Source organism: Spermophilus citellus (assembly GCF_964194105.1).
Source record: "Spermophilus citellus genome assembly, chromosome: 13".
Classification (NCBI taxonomy): Eukaryota; Metazoa; Chordata; class Mammalia; order Rodentia; family Sciuridae; genus Spermophilus; species Spermophilus citellus.
In genome coordinates, this window is record NC_138193.1 from 31,507,595 (window position 1) to 31,534,116 (window position 26,522).

Consider the following 26,522-nt stretch of genomic DNA (forward strand, 5'->3'; position numbering starts at 1 on the left):
GTTCCAAAAATTACGAATCTCCAGAAATCTCAGCAAATATTTTTTCACCCAAACTGGATGATACTTTCAGGTAATGATCAGTACACTAAGCCCACTTGGTTCCCCAAATTTTTTTCTTCTATGTTGAAGTGTTCGTTTCCAGTAACAGTTTGAATTTTGGCGTTTCACTCTGTTTTCTCCTATATTGATAGATGTATTTGGAACTCTAAATCAAGCACGGTTTGTGCTAGCTTTTTGAAACTTCACACAATTAAGTAGTTTCAAGTTCTATCTCTATGTTTTGTTTCCTATTGGTGTAGCCCTAAGCAGTGACAGGCGAGAAACACTTTCATTGAAAGGGGTTGCCAAGCTTCCAAAAATTACGAATCTCCAGAAATCTCAGCAAATATTTTTACACCCAAACTGGGTGATACTTTCAGGTAATGATCAGTACACTGAGCCCACTTTGTTCCCCAAATTTCGTTCTTCAATGTTGAAGCTTTCGTTTCCAGTAACAGTTTGAATTTTTAGGTTTCACTCTGTTTTCTCCTATATTGATAGATGTATTTGGAACTCTAAAGCAAACATGGTTTGTGCTAGCTTCTTGAAACTTGACACAATTAAGTAGTTTCAAGTTCTATCTCTATATTTTGTTTCCTATTGGTGTAGCCCTAAGCAGTGACAGACGAGAAACACTTTCATTGAAAGGGGTTGCCAAGCTTCCAAAAATCTCGAATCTCCAGAAATCTCAGCAAATATTTTTTCACCCAAACTGGGTGATACTTTCTGGTAATGATCAGTACACTGAGCCCACTTCGTTCCCCAAATTTTGTTCTTCAATGTTGAAGCTTTCGTTTCCAGTAACAGTTTGAATTTTTAGGTTTCACTCTGTTTTCTCCTATATTGATAGATGTATTTGGAACTCTAAATCAAACACGGTTTGTGCTAGCTTCTTGAAACTTGACACAATTAAGTAGTTTCAAGTTCTATCTCTATTTTTTTTCCTATTGATGTAGCCCTAATCAGTGACAGGCGAGAAACACTTTCATTGAAAGGGGTTGCCAAGCTTCCAAAAATTACGAATCTCCAGAAATCTCAGCAAACATTTTTTCACCCAAACTGGATGATACTTTCAGGTAATGATCAGTACACTAAGCCCACTTGGTTCCCCAAATTTCGTTCTTCTATGTTGAAGCGTTCGTTTCCAGTAACAGTTTGAATTTTGGCGTTTCACTCTGTTTTGTCCTATATTGATAGATGTATTTGGAACTCTAAATCAAGCACGGTTTTTGCTAGCTTTTTGAAACTTGACACAATTAATTACTTTCAAGTTCTGTCTCTATGTTCTGTTTCCTATTGATTTAGCCCTAAGCAGTGACAGGCGAGAAACACTTTCATTGAAAGGGGTTGCCAAGCTTCCAAAAATTACGAATCTTTAGAAATCTCAGCAAATATTTTTACACCCAAACTGGGTGATACTTTCAGGTAATGATCAGTACACTGAGCCCACTTTGTTCCCCAAATTTCCTTCTTCAATGTTGCAGCTTTCGTTTCCAGTAACAGTTGGAATTTTTGGGATTCACTCTGTTTTCTCCTATATTGATAGATGTATTTGGAACTCTAAATCAAACACTGTTTGTGCTAGCTTCTTGAAACTTGACACAATTAATTAGTTTCAAGTTCTATCTCTTTGTTCTGTTTCCTATTGATGTAGCCCTAAGCAGTGACAGGCCAGAAACTCTTTCATTGAAAGGGGTTGCCAAGCTTCCAAAAATTACGAATCTCCAGAAATCTCAGCAAATATTTTTACACCCAAACTGGGTGATACTTTCAGGTAATGATCAGTACACTGAGCCCACTTTGTTCCCTAAATTTCGTTCTTCAATGTTGCAGCTTTCGTTTCCAGTAACAGTTTGAACTTTTAGGTTTCACTCTGTTTTCTCCTATATTGATAGATGTATTTGGAACTCTAAATCAAACACGGTTTGTGCTACCTTCTTGAAACTTGACAAAATTAAGTAGTTTCAAGTTCTATCTCTATGTTCTGTTTCCTATTGATGTAGCCCTAAGCAGTGACAGGCGAGAAACACTTTCATTGAAAGGGGTTGCCAAGCTTCCAAAAATCACGAATCTCCAGAAATCTCAGCAAATATTTTTTCACCCAAACTGTATGATACTTTCAGGTAATGATCACTACACTAAGCCCACTTGGTTCCCCAAATTTCATTCTTCTATGTTGAAGTGTTCGTTTCCAGTAACAGTTTGAATTTTGGCGTTTCACTCTGTTTTCTCCTATATTGATAGATGTATTTGGAACGCTAAATCAAGCACGGTTTGTGCTAGCTTTTGAAACTTCACACAATTAAGTAGTTTCAAGTTCTATCTCTATGTTTTGCTTCCTATTGGTGTAGCCCTAAGCAGTGACAGACGAGAAACACTTTCATTGAAAGGGGTTGCCAAGCTTCCAAAAATTACGAATCTCCAGAAATCTCAGCAAATATTTTTACACCCAAACTGGGTGATACTTTCAGGTAATGATCAGTACACTGAGCCCCCTTTGTTCCCCAAATTTCGTTCTTCAATGTTGCAGCTTTCGTTTCCAGTAACAGTTTGTATTTTTAGGTTTTCACTCTGTTTTCTCCTATATTGATAGATGTATTTGGAACTCTACATCAAACACGGTTTGTGCTACCTTCTTGAAACTTGACACAATTAAGTAGTTTCAAGTTCTATCTCTAGTTTCTGTTTCCGATTGATGTAGCCCTAAGCAGTGACAGGCTAGAAACACTTTCATTGAAAGGGGTTGCCAAGCTTCCAAAAATTACGGATCTCCTGAAATCTCAGCAAATATTTTTTCACCCAAACTGGATGATACTTTCAGGTAATGATCAGTACACTAAGCCCACTTGGTTCCCCAAATTTCGTTCTTCTATGTTGAAGCGTTCGTTTCCAGTAACAGTTTGAATTTTGGCGTTTCACTGTGTTTTCTCCTATATTGATAGATGTATTTGGAACTCTAAATCAAGCACGGTTTGTGCTAGCTTCTTGAAACTTGACACAATTAAGTAGTTTCAAGTTCTATCTCTATATTTTGTTTCCTATTGGTGTAGCCCTAAGCAGTGACAGACGAGAAACACTTTCATTGAAAGGGGTTGCCAAGCTTCCAAAAATCACGAATCTCCAGAAATCTCAGCAAATATTTTTTCACCCAAACTGGATGATACTTTCAGGTAATGATCAGTACACTGAGCCCACTTTGTTCCCCAAATTTCGTTCTTCAATGTTGAAGCTTTCGTTTCCAGTAACAGTTTGAATTTTTAGTTTTCACTCTGTTTTCTCCTATATTGATAGATGTATTTGGAACTCTAAATCAAACACGGTTTGTGCTAGCTTCTTGAAACTTGACACAATTAAGTAGTTTCAAGTTCTATCTCTATTTTTTTTCCTATTGATGTAGCCCTAAGCAGTGACAGGCGAGAAACACTTTCATTGAAAGGGGTTGCCAAGCTTCCAAAAATTACGAATCTCCAGAAATCTCAGCAAAAATTTTTTCACCCAAACTGGATGGTTCTTTCAGGTAATTATCAGTACACTGAGCCCACTTGGTTCCCCAAATTTCGATCTTCTATGTTGAAGCGTTCGTTTCCAATATCAGTTTGAATTTTGGTGTTTCACTGTGTTTTCTCTTATATGGATAGATGTATTTGGAACTCTAAATCAAACACGGTTTGTGCTAGCTTCTTGAAACTTGACACAATTAAGTAGTTTCAAGTTCTAACTCTATGTTCTGTTTCCAATTGATGTAGCCCTAAGCAGTTACAGGCGAGAAACTCTTTCATTGAAAGGGGTTGCCAAGCGTCCAAAAATTACGAATCTCCAGAAATCTCAGCAAACATTTTTTCACCCAAACTGGATGATACTTTCAGGTAATGATCAGTACACTAAGCCCACTTGGTTCCCCAAATTTCGTTCTTCTATGTTGAAGCGTTCGTTTCCAGTAACAGTTTGAATTTTGGCGTTTCACTCTGTTTTGTCCTATATTGATAGATGTATTTGGAACTCTAAATCAAGCACGGTTTGTGCTAGCTTTTTGAAACTTCACACAATTAAGTAGTTTCAAGGTCTATCTCTATGTTTTGTTTCCTATTGGTGTAGCCCTAAGCAGTGACAGACGAGAAACACTTTCATTGAAAGGGGTTGCCAAGCTTCCAAAAATTACGAATCTCCAGAAATCTCAGCAAATATTTTTACACCCAAACTGGGTGATACTTTCAGGTAATGATCAGTACACTGAGCCCACTTTGTTCCCCAAATTTCGTTCTTCAATGTTGAAGCTTTCGTTTCCAGTAACAGTTGGAATTTTTAGGTTTCACTCTGTTTTCTCCTATATTGATAGATGTATTTGGAACTCTAAATCAAACACGGTTTGTGCTAGCTTCTTGAAACTTGACACAATTAAGTAGTTTCAAGTTCTATCTCTATTTTTTTTTCCTATTGATGTAGCCCTAAGCAGTGACAGGCGAGAAACACTTTCATTGAAAGGGGTTGCCAAGCTTCCAAAAATTACGAATCTCCAGAAATCTCAGCAAATATTTTTTCACCCAAACTGGATGGTTCTTTCAGGTAATGATCAGTACACTGAGCCCACTTGGTTCCCCAAATTTCGATCTTCTATGTTGAAGCGTTCGTTTCCAATATCAGTTTGAATTTTGGTGTTTCACTGTGTTTTCTCCTATATGGATAGATGTATTTGGAACTCTAAATCAAACACGGTTTGTGCTAGCTTCTTGAAACTTGACACAATTAAGTAGTTTCAAGTTCTATCTCTATGTTCTGTTTCCAATTGATGTAGCCCTAAGCAGTTACAGGCGAGAAACTCTTTCATTGAAAGGGGTTGCCAAGCGTCCAAAAATTACGAATCTCCAGAAATCTCAGCAAACATTTTTTCACCCAAACTGGATGATACTTTCAGGTAATGATCAGTACACTAAGCCCACTTGGTTCCCCAAATTTCGTTCTTCTATGTTGAAGCGTTCGTTTCCAGTAACAGTTTGAATTTTGGCGTTTCACTCTGTTTTGTCCTATATTGATAGATGTATTTGGAACTCTAAATCAAGCACGGTTTGTGCTAGCTTTTTGAAACTTGACACAATTAATTAGTTTCAAGTTCTGTCTCTATGTTCTGTTTCCTATTGATTTAGCCCTAAGCAGTGACAGGCGAGAAACACTTTCATTGAAAGGGGTTGCCAAGCTTCCAAAAATTACGAATCTCCAGAAATCTCAGCAAATATTTTTACACCCAAACTCGGTGATACTTTCAGGTAATGATCAGTACACTGAGCCCACTTTGTTCCCCAAATTTCCTTCTTCAATGTTGCAGCTTTCGTTTCCAGTAACAGTTGGAATTTTTAGGATTCACTCTGTTTTCTCCTATATTGATAGATGTATTTGGAACTCTAAATCAAACACTGTTTGTGCTAGCTTCTTGAAACATGACACAATTAATTAGTTTCAAGTTCTATCTCTATGTTCTGTTTCCTATTGATGTAGCCCTAAGCAGTGACAGGCGAGAAACACTTTCATTGAAAGGGGTTGCCAAGCTTCCAAAAATTACGAATCTCCAGAAATCTCAGCAAATATTTTTACACCCAAACTGGGTGATACTTTCAGGTAATGATCAGTACACTGAGCCCACTTTGTTCCCCAAATTTCGTTCTTCAATGTTGAAGCTTTCGTTTCCAGTAACAGTTTGAATTTTTAGGTTTCACTCTGTTTTCTCCTATATTGATAGATGTATTTGGAACTCTAAATCAAACACGGTTTGTGCTAGCTTCTTGAAACTTGACACAATTAAGTAGTTTCAAGTTCTAACTCTATGTTCTGTTTCCAATTGATGTAGCCCTAAGCAGTTACAGGCGAGAAACACTTTCATTGAAAGGGGTTCCCAAGCGTCCAAAAATTACGAATCTCCAGAAATCTCAGCAAACATTTTTTCACCCAAACTGGATGATACTTTCAGGTAATGATCAGTACACTAAGCCCACTTGGTTCCCCAAATTTCGTTCTTCTATGTTGAAGCGTTCGTTTCCAGTAACAGTTTGAATTTTGGCGTTTCACTCTGTTTTGTCCTATATTGATAGATGTATTTGGAACTCTAAATCAAGCACGGTTTGTGCTAGCTTTTTGAAACTTGACACAATTAATTAGTTTCAAGTTCTGTCTCTATGTTCTGTTTCCTATTGATTTAGCCCTAAGCAGTGACAGGCGAGAAACACTTTCATTGAAAGGGGTTGCCAAGCTTCCAAAAATTACGAATCTCCAGAAATCTCAGCAAATATTTTTACACCCAAACTCGGTGATACTTTCAGGTAATGATCAGTACACTGAGCCCACTTTGTTCCCCAAATTTCCTTCTTCAATGTTGCAGCTTTCGTTTCCAGTAACAGTTGGAATTTTTAGGATTCACTCTGTTTTCTCCTATATTGATAGATGTATTTGGAACTCTAAATCAAACACTGTTTGTGCTAGCTTCTTGAAACTTGACACAATTAATTAGTTTCAAGTTCTATCTCTATGTTCTGTTTCCTATTGATGTAGCCCTAAGCAGTGACAGGCGAGAAACACTTTCATTGAAAGGGGTTGCCAAGTTTCCAAAAATTACGAATCTCCAGAAATCTCAGCGAATATTTTTACACCCAAACTGGGTGATACTTTCAGGTAATGATCAGTACACTGAGCCCACTTTGTTCCCTAAATTTCGTTCTTCAATGTTGCAGCTTTCGTTTCCAGTAACAGTTTGAACTTTTAGGTTTCACTCTGTTTTCTCCTATATTGATAGATGTATTTGGAACTCTAAATCAAACACGGTTTGTGCTACCTTCTTGAAACTTGACACAATTAAGTAGTTTCAAGTTCTATCTCTATGTTCTGTTTCCTATTGATGTAGCCCTAAGCAGTGACAGGCGAGAAACACTTTCATTGAAAGGGGTTGCCAAGCTTCCAAAAATCACGAATCTCCAGAAATCTCAGCAAATATTTTTTCACCCAAACTGGATGATACTTTCAGGTAATGATCAGTACACTAAGCCCACTTGGTTCCCCAAATTTCATTCTTCTATGTTGAAGTGTTCGTTTCCAGTAACAGTTTGAATTTTGGCGTTTCACTCTGTTTTCTCCTATATTGATAGATGTATTTGGAACTCTAAATCAAGCACGGTTTGTGCTAGCTTTTTGAAACTTCACACAATTAAGTAGTTTCAAGTTCTATCTCTATGTTTTGTTTCCTATTGGTGTAGCCCTAAGCAGTGACAGACGAGAAACACTTTCATTGAAAGGGGTTGCCAAGCTTCCAAAAATTACGAATCTCCAGAAATCTCAGCAAATATTTTTACACCCAAACTGGGTGATACTTTCAGGTAATGATCAGTACACTGAGCCCACTTTGTTTCCCAAATTTCGTTCTTCAATGTTGAAGCTTTCGTTTCCAGTAACAGTTTGAATTTTTAGGTTTCACTCTGTTTTCTCCTATATTGATAGATGTATTTGGAACTCTAAATCAAACACGGTTTGTGTTAGCTTCTTGAAACTTGACACAATTAAGTAGTTTCAAGTTCTATCTCTATTTTTTTTTCCTATTGATGTAGCCCTAAGCAGTGACAGGCGAGAAACACTTTCATTGAAAGGGGTTGCCAAGCTTCCAAAAATTACGAATCTCCAGAAATCTCAGCAAATATTTTTTCACCCAAACTGGATGGTTCTTTCAGGTAATGATCAGTACACTGAGCCCACTGGGTTCCCCAAATTTCGATCTTCTATGTTGAAGCGTTCGTTTCCAATATCAGTTTGAATTTTGGTGTTTCACTGTGTTTTCTCCTATATGGATAGATGTATTTGGAACTCTAAATCAAACACGGTTTGTGCTAGCTTCTTGAAACTTGACACAATTAAGTAGTTTCAAGTTCTAACTCTATGTTCTGTTTCCAATTGATGTAGCCCTAAGCAGTTACAGGCGAGAAACTCTTTCATTGAAAGGGGTTGCCAAGCGTCCAAAAATTACGAATCTCCAGAAATCTCAGCAAACATTTTTTCACCCAAACTGGATGATACTTTCAGGTAATGATCAGTACACTAAGCCCACTTGGTTCCCCAAATTTCGTTCTTCTATGTTGAAGCGTTCGTTTCCAGGAACAGTTTGAATTTTGGCGTTTCACTCTGTTTTGTCCTATATTGATAGATGTATTTGGAACTCTAAATCAAGCACGGTTTGTGCTAGCTTTTTGAAACTTGACACAATTAATTAGTTTCAAGTTCTGTCTCTATGTTCTGTTTCCTATTGATTTAGCCCTAAGCAGTGACAGGCGAGAAACACTTTCATTGAAAGGGGTTGCCAAGCTTCCCAAAATTACGAATCTCCAGAAATCTCAGCAAATATTTTTACACCCAAACTGGGTGATACTTTCAGGTAATGATCAGTACACTGAGCCCACTTTGTTCCCCAAATTTCCTTCTTCAATGTTGCAGCTTTCGTTTCCAGTAACAGTTGGAATTTTTAGGATTCACTCTGTTTTCTCCTATATTGATAGATGTATTTGGAACTCTAAATCAAACACTGTTTGTGCTAGCTTCTTGAAACATGACACAATTAATTAGTTTCAAGTTCTATCTCTATGTTCTGTTTTTTATTGATGTAGCCCTAAGCAGTGACAGACGAGAAACACTTTCATTGAAAGGGGTTGCCAAGCTTCCAAAAATTACGAATCTCCAGAAATCTCAGCAAATATTTTTACACCCAAACTGGGTGATACTTTCAGGTAATGATCAGTACACTGAGCCCACTTTGTTCCCTAAATTTCATTCTTCAATGTTGCAGCTTTCGTTTCCAGTAACAGTTTAAACTTTTAGGTTTCACTCTGTTTTCTCCTATATTGATAGATGTATTTGGAACTCTAAATCAAACACGGTTTGTGCTACCTTCTTGAAACTTGACACAATTAAGTAGTTTCAAGTTCTAACTCTATGTTCTGTTTCCAATTGATGTAGCCCTAAGCAGTTACAGGCGAGAAACACTTTCATTGAAAGGGGTTGCCAAGCGTCCAAAAATTACGAATCTCCAGAAATCTCAGCAAACATTTTTTCACCCAAACTGGATGATACTTTCAGGTAATGATCAGTACACTAAGCCCAATTGGTTCCCCAAATTTCATTCTTCTATGTTGAAGTGTTCGTTTCCAGTAACAGTTTGAATTTTGGCGTTTCACTCTGTTTTCTCCTATATTGATAGATGTATTTGGAACTCTAAATCAAGCACGGTTTGTGCTAGCTTTTTGAAACTTCACACAATTAAGTAGTTTCAAGTTCTATCTCTATGTTTTGTTTCCTATTGATGTAGCCCTAAGCAGTGACAGACGAGAAACACTTTCATTGAAAGGGGTTGCCAAGCTTCCAAAAATTACGAATCTCCAGAAATCTCAGCAAATACTTTTACACCCAAACTGGGTGATACTTTCAGGTAATGATCAGTACACTGAGCCCACTTTGTTCCCCAAATTTCGTTCTTCAATGTTGAAGCTTTCGTTTCCAGTAACAGTTTGAATTTTTAGGTTTCACTCTGTTTTCTCCTATATTGATAGATGTATTTGGAACTCTAAATCAAACACGGTTTGTGTTAGCTTCTTGAAACTTGACACAATGAAGTAGTTTCAAGTTCTCTCTCTATGTTCTGTTTCTGATTGATGTAGCCCTAAGCAGTGACAGGCGAGAAACACTTTCATTGAAAGGGGTTGCCAAGCATCCAAAAATTACGAATCTCCAGAAATCTCAGGAAACATTTTTTCACCCAAACTGGATGATACTTTCAGGTAATGATCAGTACACTAAGCCCACTTGGTTCCCCAGATTTCGTTCTTCTATGTTGAAGCGTTCGTTTCCAGTAACAGTTTGAATATTGGCGTTTCACTCTGTTTTCTCCTATATTGATGGATGTATTTGGAACTCTAAATCAAACATGGTTTGTGCTAGCTTCTTGAAATTTGACACAATTAAGTAGTTTCAAGTTCTATCTCTATATTTTGTTTCCTATTGGTGTAGCCCTAAGCAGTGACAGACGAGAAACACTTTCATTGAAAGGGGTTGCCAAGCTTCCAAAAATTACGAATCTCCAGAAATCTCAGCAAATATTTTTACACCCAAACTGGGTGATACTTTCAGGTAATGATCAGTACACTGAGCCCACTTTGTTCCCCAAATTTCGTTCTTCAATGTTGCAGCTTTCGTTTCCAGTAACAGTTTGTAATTTTAGGTTTCACTCTGTTTTCTCCTATATTGATAGATGTATTTGGAACTCTACATCAAACACGGTTTGTGCTACCTTCTTGAAACTTGACACAATTAAGTAGTTTCAAGTTCTATCTCTAGTTTCTGTTTCCGATTGATGTAGCCCTAAGCAGTGACAGGCTAGAAACACTTTCATTGAAAGGGGTTGCCAAGCTTCCAAAAATTACGGATCTCCTGAAATCTCAGCAAATATTTTTTCACCCAAACTGGATGATACTTTCAGGTAATGATCAGTACACTAAGCCCACTTGGTTCCCCAAATTTCGTTCTTCTATGTTGAAGCGTTCGTTTCCAGTAACAGTTTGAATTTTGGCGTTTCACTCTGTTTTCTCCTATATTGATAGATGTATTTGGAACTCTAAATCAAGCACGGGTTGTGCTAGCTTCTTGAAACTTGACACAATTAAGTAGTTTCAAGTTCTATCTCTATTTTTTTTCCTATTGATGTAGCCCTAAGCAGTGACAGGCGAGAAACACTTTCATTGAAAGGGGTTGCCAAGCTTCCAAAAATTACGAATCTCCAGAAATCTCAGCAAAAATTTTTTCACCCAAACTGGATGGTTCTTTCAGGTAATTATCAGTACACTGAGCCCACTTGGTTCCCCAAATTTCGATCTTCTATGTTGAAGCGTTCGTTTCCAATATCAGTTTGAATTTTGGTGTTTCACTGTGTTTTCTCTTATATGGATAGATGTATTTGGAACTCTAAATCAAACACGGTTTGTGCTAGCTTCTTGAAACTTGACACAATTAAGTAGTTTCAAGTTCTAACTCTATGTTCTGTTTCCAATTGATGTAGCCCTAAGCAGTTACAGGCGAGAAACTCTTTCATTGAAAGGGGTTGCCAAGCGTCCAAAAATTACGAATCTCCAGAAATCTCAGCAAACATTTTTTCACCCAAACTGGATGATACTTTCAGGTAATGATCAGTACACTAAGCCCACTTGGTTCCCCAAATTTCGTTCTTCTATGTTGAAGCGTTCGTTTCCAGTAACAGTTTGAATTTTGGCGTTTCACTCTGTTTTGTCCTATATTGATAGATGTATTTGGAACTCTAAATCAAGCACGGTTTGTGCTAGCTTTTTGAAACTTCACACAATTAAGTAGTTTCAAGGTCTATCTCTATGTTTTGTTTCCTATTGGTGTAGCCCTAAGCAGTGACAGACGAGAAACACTTTCATTGAAAGGGGTTGCCAAGCTTCCAAAAATTACGAATCTCCAGAAATCTCAGCAAATATTTTTACACCCAAACTGGGTGATACTTTCAGGTAATGATCAGTACACTGAGCCCACTTTGTTCCCCAAATTTCGTTCTTCAATGTTGAAGCTTTCGTTTCCAGTAACAGTTGGAATTTTTAGGTTTCACTCTGTTTTCTCCTATATTGATAGATGTATTTGGAACTCTAAATCAAACACGGTTTGTGCTAGCTTCTTGAAACTTGACACAATTAAGTAGTTTCAAGTTCTATCTCTATTTTTTTTTCCTATTGATGTAGCCCTAAGCAGTGACAGGCGAGAAACACTTTCATTGAAAGGGGTTGCCAAGCTTCCAAAAATTACGAATCTCCAGAAATCTCAGCAAATATTTTTTCACCCAAACTGGATGGTTCTTTCAGGTAATGATCAGTACACTGAGCCCACTTGGTTCCCCAAATTTCGATCTTCTATGTTGAAGCGTTCGTTTCCAATATCAGTTTGAATTTTGGTGTTTCACTGTGTTTTCTCCTATATGGATAGATGTATTTGGAACTCTAAATCAAACACGGTTTGTGCTAGCTTCTTGAAACTTGACACAATTAAGTAGTTTCAAGTTCTATCTCTATGTTCTGTTTCCAATTGATGTAGCCCTAAGCAGTTACAGGCGAGAAACTCTTTCATTGAAAGGGGTTGCCAAGCGTCCAAAAATTACGAATCTCCAGAAATCTCAGCAAACATTTTTTCACCCAAACTGGATGATACTTTCAGGTAATGATCAGTACACTAAGCCCACTTGGTTCCCCAAATTTCGTTCTTCTATGTTGAAGCGTTCGTTTCCAGTAACAGTTTGAATTTTGGCGTTTCACTCTGTTTTGTCCTATATTGATAGATGTATTTGGAACTCTAAATCAAGCACGGTTTGTGCTAGCTTTTTGAAACTTGACACAATTAATTAGTTTCAAGTTCTGTCTCTATGTTCTGTTTCCTATTGATTTAGCCCTAAGCAGTGACAGGCGAGAAACACTTTCATTGAAAGGGGTTGCCAAGCTTCCAAAAATTACGAATCTCCAGAAATCTCAGCAAATATTTTTACACCCAAACTCGGTGATACTTTCAGGTAATGATCAGTACACTGAGCCCACTTTGTTCCCCAAATTTCCTTCTTCAATGTTGCAGCTTTCGTTTCCAGTAACAGTTGGAATTTTTAGGATTCACTCTGTTTTCTCCTATATTGATAGATGTATTTGGAACTCTAAATCAAACACTGTTTGTGCTAGCTTCTTGAAACATGACACAATTAATTAGTTTCAAGTTCTATCTCTATGTTCTGTTTCCTATTGATGTAGCCCTAAGCAGTGACAGGCGAGAAACACTTTCATTGAAAGGGGTTGCCAAGCTTCCAAAAATTACGAATCTCCAGAAATCTCAGCAAATATTTTTACACCCAAACTGGGTGATACTTTCAGGTAATGATCAGTACACTGAGCCCACTTTGTTCCCCAAATTTCGTTCTTCAATGTTGAAGCTTTCGTTTCCAGTAACAGTTTGAATTTTTAGGTTTCACTCTGTTTTCTCCTATATTGATAGATGTATTTGGAACTCTAAATCAAACACGGTTTGTGCTAGCTTCTTGAAACTTGACACAATTAAGTAGTTTCAAGTTCTAACTCTATGTTCTGTTTCCAATTGATGTAGCCCTAAGCAGTTACAGGCGAGAAACACTTTCATTGAAAGGGGTTCCCAAGCGTCCAAAAATTACGAATCTCCAGAAATCTCAGCAAACATTTTTTCACCCAAACTGGATGATACTTTCAGGTAATGATCAGTACACTAAGCCCACTTGGTTCCCCAAATTTCGTTCTTCTATGTTGAAGCGTTCGTTTCCAGTAACAGTTTGAATTTTGGCGTTTCACTCTGTTTTGTCCTATATTGATAGATGTATTTGGAACTCTAAATCAAGCACGGTTTGTGCTAGCTTTTTGAAACTTGACACAATTAATTAGTTTCAAGTTCTGTCTCTATGTTCTGTTTCCTATTGATTTAGCCCTAAGCAGTGACAGGCGAGAAACACTTTCATTGAAAGGGGTTGCCAAGCTTCCAAAAATTACGAATCTCCAGAAATCTCAGCAAATATTTTTACACCCAAACTCGGTGATACTTTCAGGTAATGATCAGTACACTGAGCCCACTTTGTTCCCCAAATTTCCTTCTTCAATGTTGCAGCTTTCGTTTCCAGTAACAGTTGGAATTTTTAGGATTCACTCTGTTTTCTCCTATATTGATAGATGTATTTGGAACTCTAAATCAAACACTGTTTGTGCTAGCTTCTTGAAACTTGACACAATTAATTAGTTTCAAGTTCTATCTCTATGTTCTGTTTCCTATTGATGTAGCCCTAAGCAGTGACAGGCGAGAAACACTTTCATTGAAAGGGGTTGCCAAGTTTCCAAAAATTACGAATCTCCAGAAATCTCAGCGAATATTTTTACACCCAAACTGGGTGATACTTTCAGGTAATGATCAGTACACTGAGCCCACTTTGTTCCCTAAATTTCGTTCTTCAATGTTGCAGCTTTCGTTTCCAGTAACAGTTTGAACTTTTAGGTTTCACTCTGTTTTCTCCTATATTGATAGATGTATTTGGAACTCTAAATCAAACACGGTTTGTGCTACCTTCTTGAAACTTGACACAATTAAGTAGTTTCAAGTTCTATCTCTATGTTCTGTTTCCTATTGATGTAGCCCTAAGCAGTGACAGGCGAGAAACACTTTCATTGAAAGGGGTTGCCAAGCTTCCAAAAATCACGAATCTCCAGAAATCTCAGCAAATATTTTTTCACCCAAACTGGATGATACTTTCAGGTAATGATCAGTACACTAAGCCCACTTGGTTCCCCAAATTTCATTCTTCTATGTTGAAGTGTTCGTTTCCAGTAACAGTTTGAATTTTGGCGTTTCACTCTGTTTTCTCCTATATTGATAGATGTATTTGGAACTCTAAATCAAGCACGGTTTGTGCTAGCTTTTTGAAACTTCACACAATTAAGTAGTTTCAAGTTCTATCTCTATGTTTTGTTTCCTATTGGTGTAGCCCTAAGCAGTGACAGACGAGAAACACTTTCATTGAAAGGGGTTGCCAAGCTTCCAAAAATTACGAATCTCCAGAAATCTCAGCAAATATTTTTACACCCAAACTGGGTGATACTTTCAGGTAATGATCAGTACACTGAGCCCACTTTGTTTCCCAAATTTCGTTCTTCAATGTTGAAGCTTTCGTTTCCAGTAACAGTTTGAATTTTTAGGTTTCACTCTGTTTTCTCCTATATTGATAGATGTATTTGGAACTCTAAATCAAACACGGTTTGTGTTAGCTTCTTGAAACTTGACACAATTAAGTAGTTTCAAGTTCTATCTCTATTTTTTTTTCCTATTGATGTAGCCCTAAGCAGTGACAGGCGAGAAACACTTTCATTGAAAGGGGTTGCCAAGCTTCCAAAAATTACGAATCTCCAGAAATCTCAGCAAATATTTTTTCACCCAAACTGGATGGTTCTTTCAGGTAATGATCAGTACACTGAGCCCACTGGGTTCCCCAAATTTCGATCTTCTATGTTGAAGCGTTCGTTTCCAATATCAGTTTGAATTTTGGTGTTTCACTGTGTTTTCTCCTATATGGATAGATGTATTTGGAACTCTAAATCAAACACGGTTTGTGCTAGCTTCTTGAAACTTGACACAATTAAGTAGTTTCAAGTTCTAACTCTATGTTCTGTTTCCAATTGATGTAGCCCTAAGCAGTTACAGGCGAGAAACTCTTTCATTGAAAGGGGTTGCCAAGCGTCCAAAAATTACGAATCTCCAGAAATCTCAGCAAACATTTTTTCACCCAAACTGGATGATACTTTCAGGTAATGATCAGTACACTAAGCCCACTTGGTTCCCCAAATTTCGTTCTTCTATGTTGAAGCGTTCGTTTCCAGGAACAGTTTGAATTTTGGCGTTTCACTCTGTTTTGTCCTATATTGATAGATGTATTTGGAACTCTAAATCAAGCACGGTTTGTGCTAGCTTTTTGAAACTTGACACAATTAATTAGTTTCAAGTTCTGTCTCTATGTTCTGTTTCCTATTGATTTAGCCCTAAGCAGTGACAGGCGAGAAACACTTTCATTGAAAGGGGTTGCCAAGCTTCCCAAAATTACGAATCTCCAGAAATCTCAGCAAATATTTTTACACCCAAACTGGGTGATACTTTCAGGTAATGATCAGTACACTGAGCCCACTTTGTTCCCCAAATTTCCTTCTTCAATGTTGCAGCTTTCGTTTCCAGTAACAGTTGGAATTTTTAGGATTCACTCTGTTTTCTCCTATATTGATAGATGTATTTGGAACTCTAAATCAAACACTGTTTGTGCTAGCTTCTTGAAACATGACACAATTAATTAGTTTCAAGTTCTATCTCTATGTTCTGTTTTTTATTGATGTAGCCCTAAGCAGTGACAGACGAGAAACACTTTCATTGAAAGGGGTTGCCAAGCTTCCAAAAATTACGAATCTCCAGAAATCTCAGCAAATATTTTTACACCCAAACTGGGTGATACTTTCAGGTAATGATCAGTACACTGAGCCCACTTTGTTCCCTAAATTTCATTCTTCAATGTTGCAGCTTTCGTTTCCAGTAACAGTTTAAACTTTTAGGTTTCACTCTGTTTTCTCCTATATTGATAGATGTATTTGGAACTCTAAATCAAACACGGTTTGTGCTACCTTCTTGAAACTTGACACAATTAAGTAGTTTCAAGTTCTAACTCTATGTTCTGTTTCCAATTGATGTAGCCCTAAGCAGTTACAGGCGAGAAACACTTTCATTGAAAGGGGTTGCCAAGCGTCCAAAAATTACGAATCTCCAGAAATCTCAGCAAACATTTTTTCACCCAAACTGGATGATACTTTCAGGTAATGATCAGTACACTAAGCCCAATTGGTTCCCCAAATTTCATTCTTCTATGTTGAAGTGTTCGTTTCCAGTAACAGTTTGAATTTTGGCGTTTCACTCTGTTTTCTCCTATATTGATAGATGTATTTGGAACTCTAAATCAAGCACGGTTTGTGCTAGCTTTTTGAAACTTCACACAATTAAGTAGTTTCAAGTTCTATCTCTATGTTTTGTTTCCTATTGATGTAGCCCTAAGCAGTGACAGACGAGAAACACTTTCATTGAAAGGGGTTGCCAAGCTTCCAAAAATTACGAATCTCCAGAAATCTCAGCAAATACTTTTACACCCAAACTGGGTGATACTTTCAGGTAATGATCAGTACACTGAGCCCACTTTGTTCCCCAAATTTCGTTCTTCAATGTTGAAGCTTTCGTTTCCAGTAACAGTTTGAATTTTTAGGTTTCACTCTGTTTTCTCCTATATTGATAGATGTATTTGGAACTCTAAATCAAACACGGTTTGTGTTAGCTTCTTGAAACTTGACACAATGAAGTAGTTTCAAGTTCTCTCTCTATGTTCTGTTTCTGATTGATGTAGCCCTAAGCAGTGACAGGCGAGAAACACTTTCATTGAAAGGGGTTGCCAAGCATCCAAAAATTACGAATCTCCAGAAATCTCAGGAAACATTTTTTCACCCAAACTGGATGATACTTTCAGGTAATGATCAGTACACTAAGCCCACTTGGTTCCCCAGATTTCGTTCTTCTATGTTGAAGCGTTCGTTTCCAGTAACAGTTTGAATATTGGCGTTTCACTCTGTTTTCTCCTATATTGATGGATGTATTTGGAACTCTAAATCAAACATGGTTTGTGCTAGCTTCTTGAAATTTGACACAATTAAGTAGTTTCAAGTTCTATCTCTATATTTTGTTTCCTATTGGTGTAGCCCTAAGCAGTGACAGACGAGAAACACTTTCATTGAAAGGGGTTGCCAAGCTTCCAAAAATTACGAATCTCCAGAAATCTCAGCAAATATTTTTACACCCAAACTGGGTGATACTTTCAGGTAATGATCAGTACACTGAGCCCACTTTGTTCCCCAAATTTCGTTCTTCAATGTTGCAGCTTTCGTTTCCAGTAACAGTTTGTAATTTTAGGTTTCACTCTGTTTTCTCCTATATTGATAGATGTATTTGGAACTCTACATCAAACACGGTTTGTGCTACCTTCTTGAAACTTGACACAATTAAGTAGTTTCAAGTTCTATCTCTAGTTTCTGTTTCCGATTGATGTAGCCCTAAGCAGTGACAGGCTAGAAACACTTTCATTGAAAGGGGTTGCCAAGCTTCCAAAAATTACGGATCTCCTGAAATCTCAGCAAATATTTTTTCACCCAAACTGGATGATACTTTCAGGTAATGATCAGTACACTAAGCCCACTTGGTTCCCCAAATTTCGTTCTTCTATGTTGAAGCGTTCGTTTCCAGTAACAGTTTGAATTTTGGCGTTTCACTCTGTTTTCTCCTATATTGATAGATGTATTTGGAACTCTAAATCAAGCACGGGTTGTGCTAGCTTCTTGAAACTTGACACAATTAAGTAGTTTCAAGTTCTATCTCTATATTTTGTTTCCTATTGGTGTAGCCCTAAGCAGTGACAGACGAGAAACACTTTCATTGAAAGGGGTTGCCAAGCTTCCAAAAATCACGAATCTCCAGAAATCTCAGCAAATATTTTTTCACCCAAACTGGATGATACTTTCAGGTAATGATCAGTACACTGAGCCCACTTTGTTCCCCAAATTTCGTTCTTCAATGTTGAAGCTTTCGTTTCCAGTAACAGTTTGAATTTTTAGTTTTCACTCTGTTTTCTCCTATATTGATAGATGTATTTGGAACTCTAAATCAAACACGGTTTGTGCTAGCTTCTTGAAACTTGACACAATTAAGTAGTTTCAAGTTCTATCTCTATTTTTTTTCCTATTGATGTAGCCCTAAGCAGTGACAGGCGAGAAACACTTTCATTGAAAGGGGTTGCCAAGCTTCCAAAAATTACGAATCTCCAGAAATCTCAGCAAAAATTTTTTCACCCAAACTGGATGGTTCTTTCAGGTAATTATCAGTACACTGAGCCCACTTGGTTCCCCAAATTTCGATCTTCTATGTTGAAGCGTTCGTTTCCAATATCAGTTTGAATTTTGGTGTTTCACTGTGTTTTCTCCTATATGGATAGATGTATTTGGAACTCTAAATCAAACACGGTTTGTGCTAGCTTCTTGAAACTTGACACAATTAAGTAGTTTCAAGTTCTAACTCTATGTTCTGTTTCCAATTGATGTAGCCCTAAGCAGTTACAGGCGAGAAACTCTTTCATTGAAAGGGGTTGCCAAGCGTCCAAAAATTACGAATCTCCAGAAATCTCAGCAAACATTTTTTCACCCAAACTGGATGATACTTTCAGGTAATGATCAGTACACTAAGCCCACTTGGTTCCCCAAATTTCGTTCTTCTATGTTGAAGCGTTCGTTTCCAGTAACAGTTTGAATTTTGGCGTTTCACTCTGTTTTGTCCTATATTGATAGATGTATTTGGAACTCTAAATCAAGCACGGTTTGTGCTAGCTTTTTGAAACTTGACACAATTAATTAGTTTCAAGTTCTGTCTCTATGTTCTGTTTCCTATTGATTTAGCCCTAAGCAGTGACAGGCGAGAAACACTTTCATTGAAAGGGGTTGCCAAGCTTCCAAAAATTACGAATCTCCAGAAATCTCAGCAAATATTTTTACACCCAAACTGGGTGATACTTTCAGGTAATGATCAGTACACTGAGCCCACTTTGTTCCCTAAATTTCGTTCTTCAATGTTGCAGCTTTCATTTCCAGTAACAGTTTAAACTTTTAGGTTTCACTCTGTTTTCTCCTATATTGATAGATGTATTTGGAACTCTAAATCAAACACGGTTTGTGCTACCTTCTTGAAACTTGACACAATTAAGTAGTTTCAAGTTCTAACTCTATGTTCTGTTTCCAATTCATGTAGCCCTAAGCAGTTACAGGCGAGAAACACTTTCATTGAAAGGGGTTGCCAAGCGTCCAAAAATTACGAATCTCCAGAAATCTCAGCAAACATTTTTTCACCCAAACTGGATGATACTTTCAGGTAATGATCAGTACACTAAGCCCACTTGGTTCCCCAAATTTCGTTCTTCTATGTTGAAGCGTTCGTTTCCAGTAACAGTTTGAATTTTGGCGTTTCACTCTGTTTTGTCCTATATTGATAGATGTATTTGGAACTCTAAATCAAGCACGGTTTGTGCTAGCTTTTTGAAACTTGACACAATTAATTAGTTTCAAGTTCTTTCTCTATGTTCTGTTTCCTATTGATTTAGCCCTAAGCAGTGACAGGCGAGAAACACTTTCATTGAAAGGGGTTGCCAAGCTTCCCAAAATTACGAATCTCCAGAAATCTCAGCAAATATTTTTACACCCAAACTGGGTGATACTTTCAGGTAATGATCAGTACACTGAGCCCACTTTGTTCCCCAAATTTCCTTCTTCAATGTTGCAGCTTTCGTTTCCAGTAACAGTTGGAATTTTTAGGATTCACTCTGTTTTCTCCTATATTGATAGATGTATTTGGAACTCTAAATCAAACACTGTTTGTGCTAGCTTCTTGAAACTTGACACAATTAATTAGTTTCAAGTTCTATCTCTATGTTCTGTTTCCGATTGATGTAGCCCTAAGCAGTGACAGGCTAGAAACACTTTCATTGAAAGGGGTTGCCAAGCTTCCAAAAATTACGGATCTCCTGAAATCTCAGCAAATATTTTTTCACCCAATCTGGATGATACTTTCAGGTAATGATCAGTACACTAAGCCCACTTGGTTCCCCAAATTTCGTTCTTCTATGTTGAAGCGTTCGTTTCCAGTAACAGTTTGAATTTTGGCGTTTCACTCTGTTTTCTCCTATATTGATAGATGTATTTGGAACTCTAAATCAAGCACAGTTTGTGCTAGCTTCTTGAAACTTGACACAATTAAGTAGTTTCAAGTTCTATCTCTATATTTTGTTTCCTATTGGTGTAGCCCTAAGCAGTGACAGACGAGAAACACTTTCATTGAAAGGGGTTGCCAAGCTTCCAAAAATCACGAATCTCCAGAAATCTCAGCAAATATTTTTTCACACAAACTGGATGATACTTTCAGGTAATGATCAGTACACTGAGCCCACTTTGTTCCCCAAATTTCGTTCTTCAATGTTGAAGCTTTCGTTTCCAGTAACAGTTTGAATTTTTAGTTTTCACTCTGTTTTCTCCTATATGGATAGATGTATTTGGAACTCTAAATCAAGCAAGGTTTGTGCTAGCTTTTTGAAACTTGACACAATTAATTAGTTTCAAATTCTATCTCTATGTTCTGTTTCCTATTGATGTAGCCCTAAGCAGTGACAGGCGAGAAACACTTTCATTGAAAGGGGTTGCCAAGCTTCCAAAAATTACGAATCTCCAGAAATCTCAGCAAATATTTTAACACCCAAACTGGGTGATACTTTCAGGTAATGATCAGTACACTGAGCCCACTTTGTTCCCTAAATTTCGTTCTTCAATGTTGCAGCTTTCGTTTCCAGTAACAGTTTAAACTTTTAGGTTTCACTCTGTTTTCTCCTATATTGATAGATGTATTTGGAACTCTAAATCAAACACGGTTTGTGCTAGCTTCTTGAAACTTGACACAATTAAGTAGTTTCAAGTTCTAACTCTATGTTCTGTTTCCAATTCATGTAGCCCTAAGCAGTTACAGGCGAGAAACTCTTTCATTGAAAGGGGTTGCCAAGCGTCCAAAAATTACGAATCTCCAGAAATCTCAGCAAACATTTTTTCACCCAAACTGGATGATACTTTCAGGTAATGATCAGTACACTAAGCCCACTTGGTTCCCCAAATTTCGTTCTTCTATGTTGAAGCGTTCGTTTCCAGTAACAGTTTGAATTTTGGCGTTTCACTCTGTTTTGTCCTATATTGATAGATGTATTTGGAACTCTAAATCAAGCACGGTTTGTGCTAGCTTTTTGAAACTTGACACAATTAATTAGTTTCAAGTTCTGTCTCTATGTTCTGTTTCCTATTGATTTAGCCCTAAGCAGTGACAGGCGAGAAACACTTCATTGAAAGGGGATGCCAAGCTTCCCAAAATTACGAATCTCCAGAAATCTGAGCAAATATTTTTACACCCAAACTGGGTGATACTTTCAGGTAATGATCAGTACACTGAGCCCACTTTGTTCCCCAAATTTCCTTCTTCAATGTTGCAGCTTTCGTTTCCAGTAACAGTTGGAATTTTTAGGATTCACTCTGTTTTCTCCTATATTGATAGATGTATTTGGAACTCTAAATCAAACACTGTTTGTGCTAGCTTCTTGAAACATGACACAATTAATTAGTTTCAAGTTCTATCTCTATGTTCTGTTTCCTATTGATGTAGCCCTAAGCAGTGACAGACGAGAAACACTTTCATTGAAAGGGGTTGCCAAGCTTCCAAAAATTACGAATCTCCAGAAATCTCAGCAAATATTTTTACACCCAAACTGGGTGATACTTTCAGGTAATGATCAGTACACTGAGCCCACTTGGTTCCCCAAATTTCGATCTTCTATGTTGAAGCGTTCGTTTCCAATATCAGTTTGAATTTTGGTGTTTCACTGTGTTTTCTCCTATATGGATAGATGTATTTGGAACTCTAAATCAAACACGGTTTGTGCTAGCTTCTTGAAACTTGACACAATTAAGTAGTTTCAAGTTCTAACTCTATGTTCTGTTTCCAATTGATGTAGCCCTAAGCAGTTACAGGCGAGAAACTCTTTCATTGAAAGGGGTTGCCAAGCGTCCAAAAATTACGAATCTCCAGAAATCTCAGCAAACATTTTTTCACCCAAACTGGATGATACTTTCAGGTAATGATCAGTACACTAAGCCCACTTGGTTCCCCAAATTTCGTTCTTCTATGTTGAAGCGTTCGTTTCCAGTAACAGTTTGAATTTTGGCGTTTCACTCTGTTTTGTCCTATATTGATAGATGTATTTGGAACTCTAAATCAAGCACGGTTTGTGCTAGCTTTTTTAAACTTGACACAATTAATTAGTTTCAAGTTCTGTCTCTATGTTCTGTTTCCTATTGATTTAGCCCTAAGCAGTGACAGGCGAGAAACACTTTCATTGAAAGGGGTTGCCAAGCTTCCAAAAATTACGAATCTCCAGAAATCTCAGCAAATATTTTTACACCCAAACTGGGTGATACTTTCAGGTAATGATCAGTACACTGAGCCCACTTTGTTCCCTAAATTTCGTTCTTCAATGTTGCAGCTTTCATTTCCAGTAACAGTTTAAACTTTTAGGTTTCACTCTGTTTTCTCCTATATTGATAGATGTATTTGGAACTCTAAATCAAACACGGTTTGTGCTACCTTCTTGAAACTTGACACAATTAAGTAGTTTCAAGTTCTAACTCTATGTTCTGTTTCCAATTCATGTAGCCCTAAGCAGTTACAGGCGAGAAACACTTTCATTGAAAGGGGTTGCCAAGCGTCCAAAAATTACGAATCTCCAGAAATCTCAGCAAACATTTTTTCACCCAAACTGGATGATACTTTCAGGTAATGATCAGTACACTAAGCCCACTTGGTTCCCCAAATTTCGTTCTTCTATGTTGAAGCGTTCGTTTCCAGTAACAGTTTGAATTTTGGCGTTTCACTCTGTTTTGTCCTATATTGATAGATGTATTTGGAACTCTAAATCAAGCACGGTTTGTGCTAGCTTTTTGAAACTTGACACAATTAATTACTTTCAAGTTCTGTCTCTATGTTCTGTTTCCTATTGATTTAGCCCTAAGCAGTGACAGGCGAGAAACACTTTCATTGAAAGGGGTTGCCAAGCTTCCCAAAATTACGAATCTCCAGAAATCTCAGCAAATATTTTTACACCCAAACTGGGTGATACTTTCAGGTAATGATCAGTACACTGAGCCCACTTTGTTCCCCAAGTTTCCTTCTTCAATGTTGCAGCTTTCGTTTCCAGTAACAGTTGGAATTTTTAGGATTCACTCTGTTTTCTCCTATATTGATAGATGTATTTGGAACTCTAAATCAAACACGGTTTGTGCTACCTTCTTGAAACTTGACACAATTAAGTAGTTTCAAGTTCTAACTCTATGTTCTGTTTCCAATTGATGTAGCCCTAAGCAGTTACAGGCGAGAAACACTTTCATTGAAAGGGGTTGCCAAGCGTCCAAAAATTACGAATCTCCAGAAATCTCAGCAAATATTTTTACACCCAAACTGGGTGATACTTTCAGGTAATGATCAGTACACTGAGCCCACTTTGTTCCCCAAGTTTCCTTCTTCAATGTTGCAGCTTTCGTTTCCAGTAACAGTTGGAATTTTTAGGATTCACTCTGTTTTCTCCTATATTGATAGATGTATTTGGAACTCTAAATCAAACACTGTTTGTGCTAGCTTCTTGAAACTTGACACAATTAATTAGTTTCAAGTTCTATCTCTATGTTCTGTTTCCGATTGATGTAGCCCTAAGCAGTGACAGGCTAGAAACACTTTCATTGAAAGGGGTTGCCAAGCTTCCAAAAATTACGGATCTCCTGAAATCTCAGCAAATATTTTTTCACCCAAACTGGATGATACTTTCAGGTAATGATCAGTACACTAAGCCCACTTGGTTCCCCAAATTTCGTTCTTCTATGTTGAAGCGTTCGTTTCCAGTAACAGTTTGAATTTTGGCGTTTCACTCTGTTTTCTCCTATATTGATAGATGTATTTGGAACTCTAAATCAAGCACAGTTTGTGCTAGCTTCTTGAAACTTGACACAATTAAGTAGTTTCAAGTTCTATCTCTATATTTTGTTTCCTATTGGTGTAGCCCTAAGCAGTGACAGACGAGAAACACTTTCATTGAAAGGGGTTGCCAAGCTTCCAAAAATCACGAATCTCCAGAAATCTCAGCAAATATTTTTTCACACAAACTGGATGATACTTTCAGGTAATGATCAGTACACTGAGCCCACTTTGTTCCCCAAATTTCGTTCTTCAATGTTGAAGCTTTCGTTTCCAGTAACAGTTTGAATTTTTAGTTTTCACTCTGTTTTCTCCTATATGGATAGATGTATTTGGAACTCTAAATCAAGCAAGGTTTGTGCTAGCTTTTTGAAACTTGACACAATTAATTAGTTTCAAGTTCTATCTCTATGTTCTGTTTCCTATTGATGTAGCCCTAAGCAGTGACAGGCGAGAAACACTTTCATTGAAAGGGGTTGCCAAGCTTCCAAAAATTACGAATCTCCAGAAATCTCAGCAAATATTTTTACACCCAAACTGGGTGATACTTTCAGGTAATGATCAGTACACTGAGCCCACTTTGTTCCCTAAATTTCGTTCTTCAATGTTGCAGCTTTCGTTTCCAGTAACAGTTTAAACTTTTAGGTTTCACTCTGTTTTCTCCTATATTGATAGATGTATTTGGAACTCTAAATCAAACACGGTTTGTGCTAGCTTCTTGAAACTTGACACAATTAAGTAGTTTCAAGTTCTAACTCTATGTTGTGTTTCCAATTCATGTAGCCCTAAGCAGTTACAGGCGAGAAACTCTTTCATTGAAAGGGGTTGCCAAGCGTCCAAAAATTACGAATCTCCAGAAATCTCAGCAAACATTTTTTCACCCAAACTGGATGATACTTTCAGGTAATGATCAGTACACTAAGCCCACTTGGTTCCCCAAATTTCGTTCTTCTATGTTGAAGCGTTCGTTTCCAGTAACAGTTTGAATTTTGGCGTTTCACTCTGTTTTGTCCTATATTGATAGATGTATTTGGAACTCTAAATCAAGCACGGTTTGTGCTAGCTTTTTGAAACTTGACACAATTAATTAGTTTCAAGTTCTGTCTCTATGTTCTGTTTCCTATTGATTTAGCCCTAAGCAGTGACAGGCGAGAAACACTTCATTGAAAGGGGTTGCCAAGCTTCCCAAAATTACGAATCTCCAGAAATCTCAGCAAATATTTTTACACCCAAACTGGGTGATACTTTCAGGTAATGATCAGTACACTGAGCCCACTTTGTTCCCCAAATTTCCTTCTTCAATGTTGCAGCTTTCGTTTCCAGTAACAGTTGGAATTTTTAGGATTCACTCTGTTTTCTCCTATATTGATAGATGTATTTGGAACTCTAAATCAAACACTGTTTGTGCTAGCTTCTTGAAACATGACACAATTAATTAGTTTCAAGTTCTATCTCTATGTTCTGTTTCCTATTGATGTAGCCCTAAGCAGTGACAGACGAGAAACACTTTCATTGAAAGGGGTTGCCAAGCTTCCAAAAATTACGAATCTCCAGAAATCTCAGCAAATATTTTTACACCCAAACTGGGTGATACTTTCAGGTAATGATCAGTACACTGAGCCCACTTTGTTCCCTAAATTTCATTCTTCAATGTTGCAGCTTTCGTTTCCAGTAACAGTTTAAACTTTTAGGTTTCACTCTGTTTTCTCCTATATTGATAGATGTATTTGGAACTCTAAATCAAACACGGTTTGTGCTACCTTCTTGAAACTTGACACAATTAAGTAGTTTCAAGTTCTAACTCTATGTTCTGTTTCCAATTGATGTAGCCCTAAGCAGTTACAGGCGAGAAACACTTTCATTGAAAGGGGTTGCCAAGCGTCCAAAAATTACGAATCTCCAGAAATCTCAGCAAACATTTTTTCACCCAAACTGGATGATACTTTCAGGTAAAGATCAGTACACTAAGCCCACTTGGTTCCCCAAATTTCATTCTTCTATGTTGAAGTGTTCGTTTCCAGTAACAGTTTGAATTTTGGCGTTTCACTCTGTTTTCTCCTATATTGATAGATGTATTTGGAACTCTAAATCAAGCACGGTTTGTGCTAGCTTTTTGAAACTTCACACAATTAAGTAGTTTCAAGTTCTATCTCTATGTTTTGTTTCCTATTGATGTAGCCCTAAGCAGTGACAGACGAGAAACACTTTCATTGAAAGGGGTTGCCAAGCTTCCAAAAATT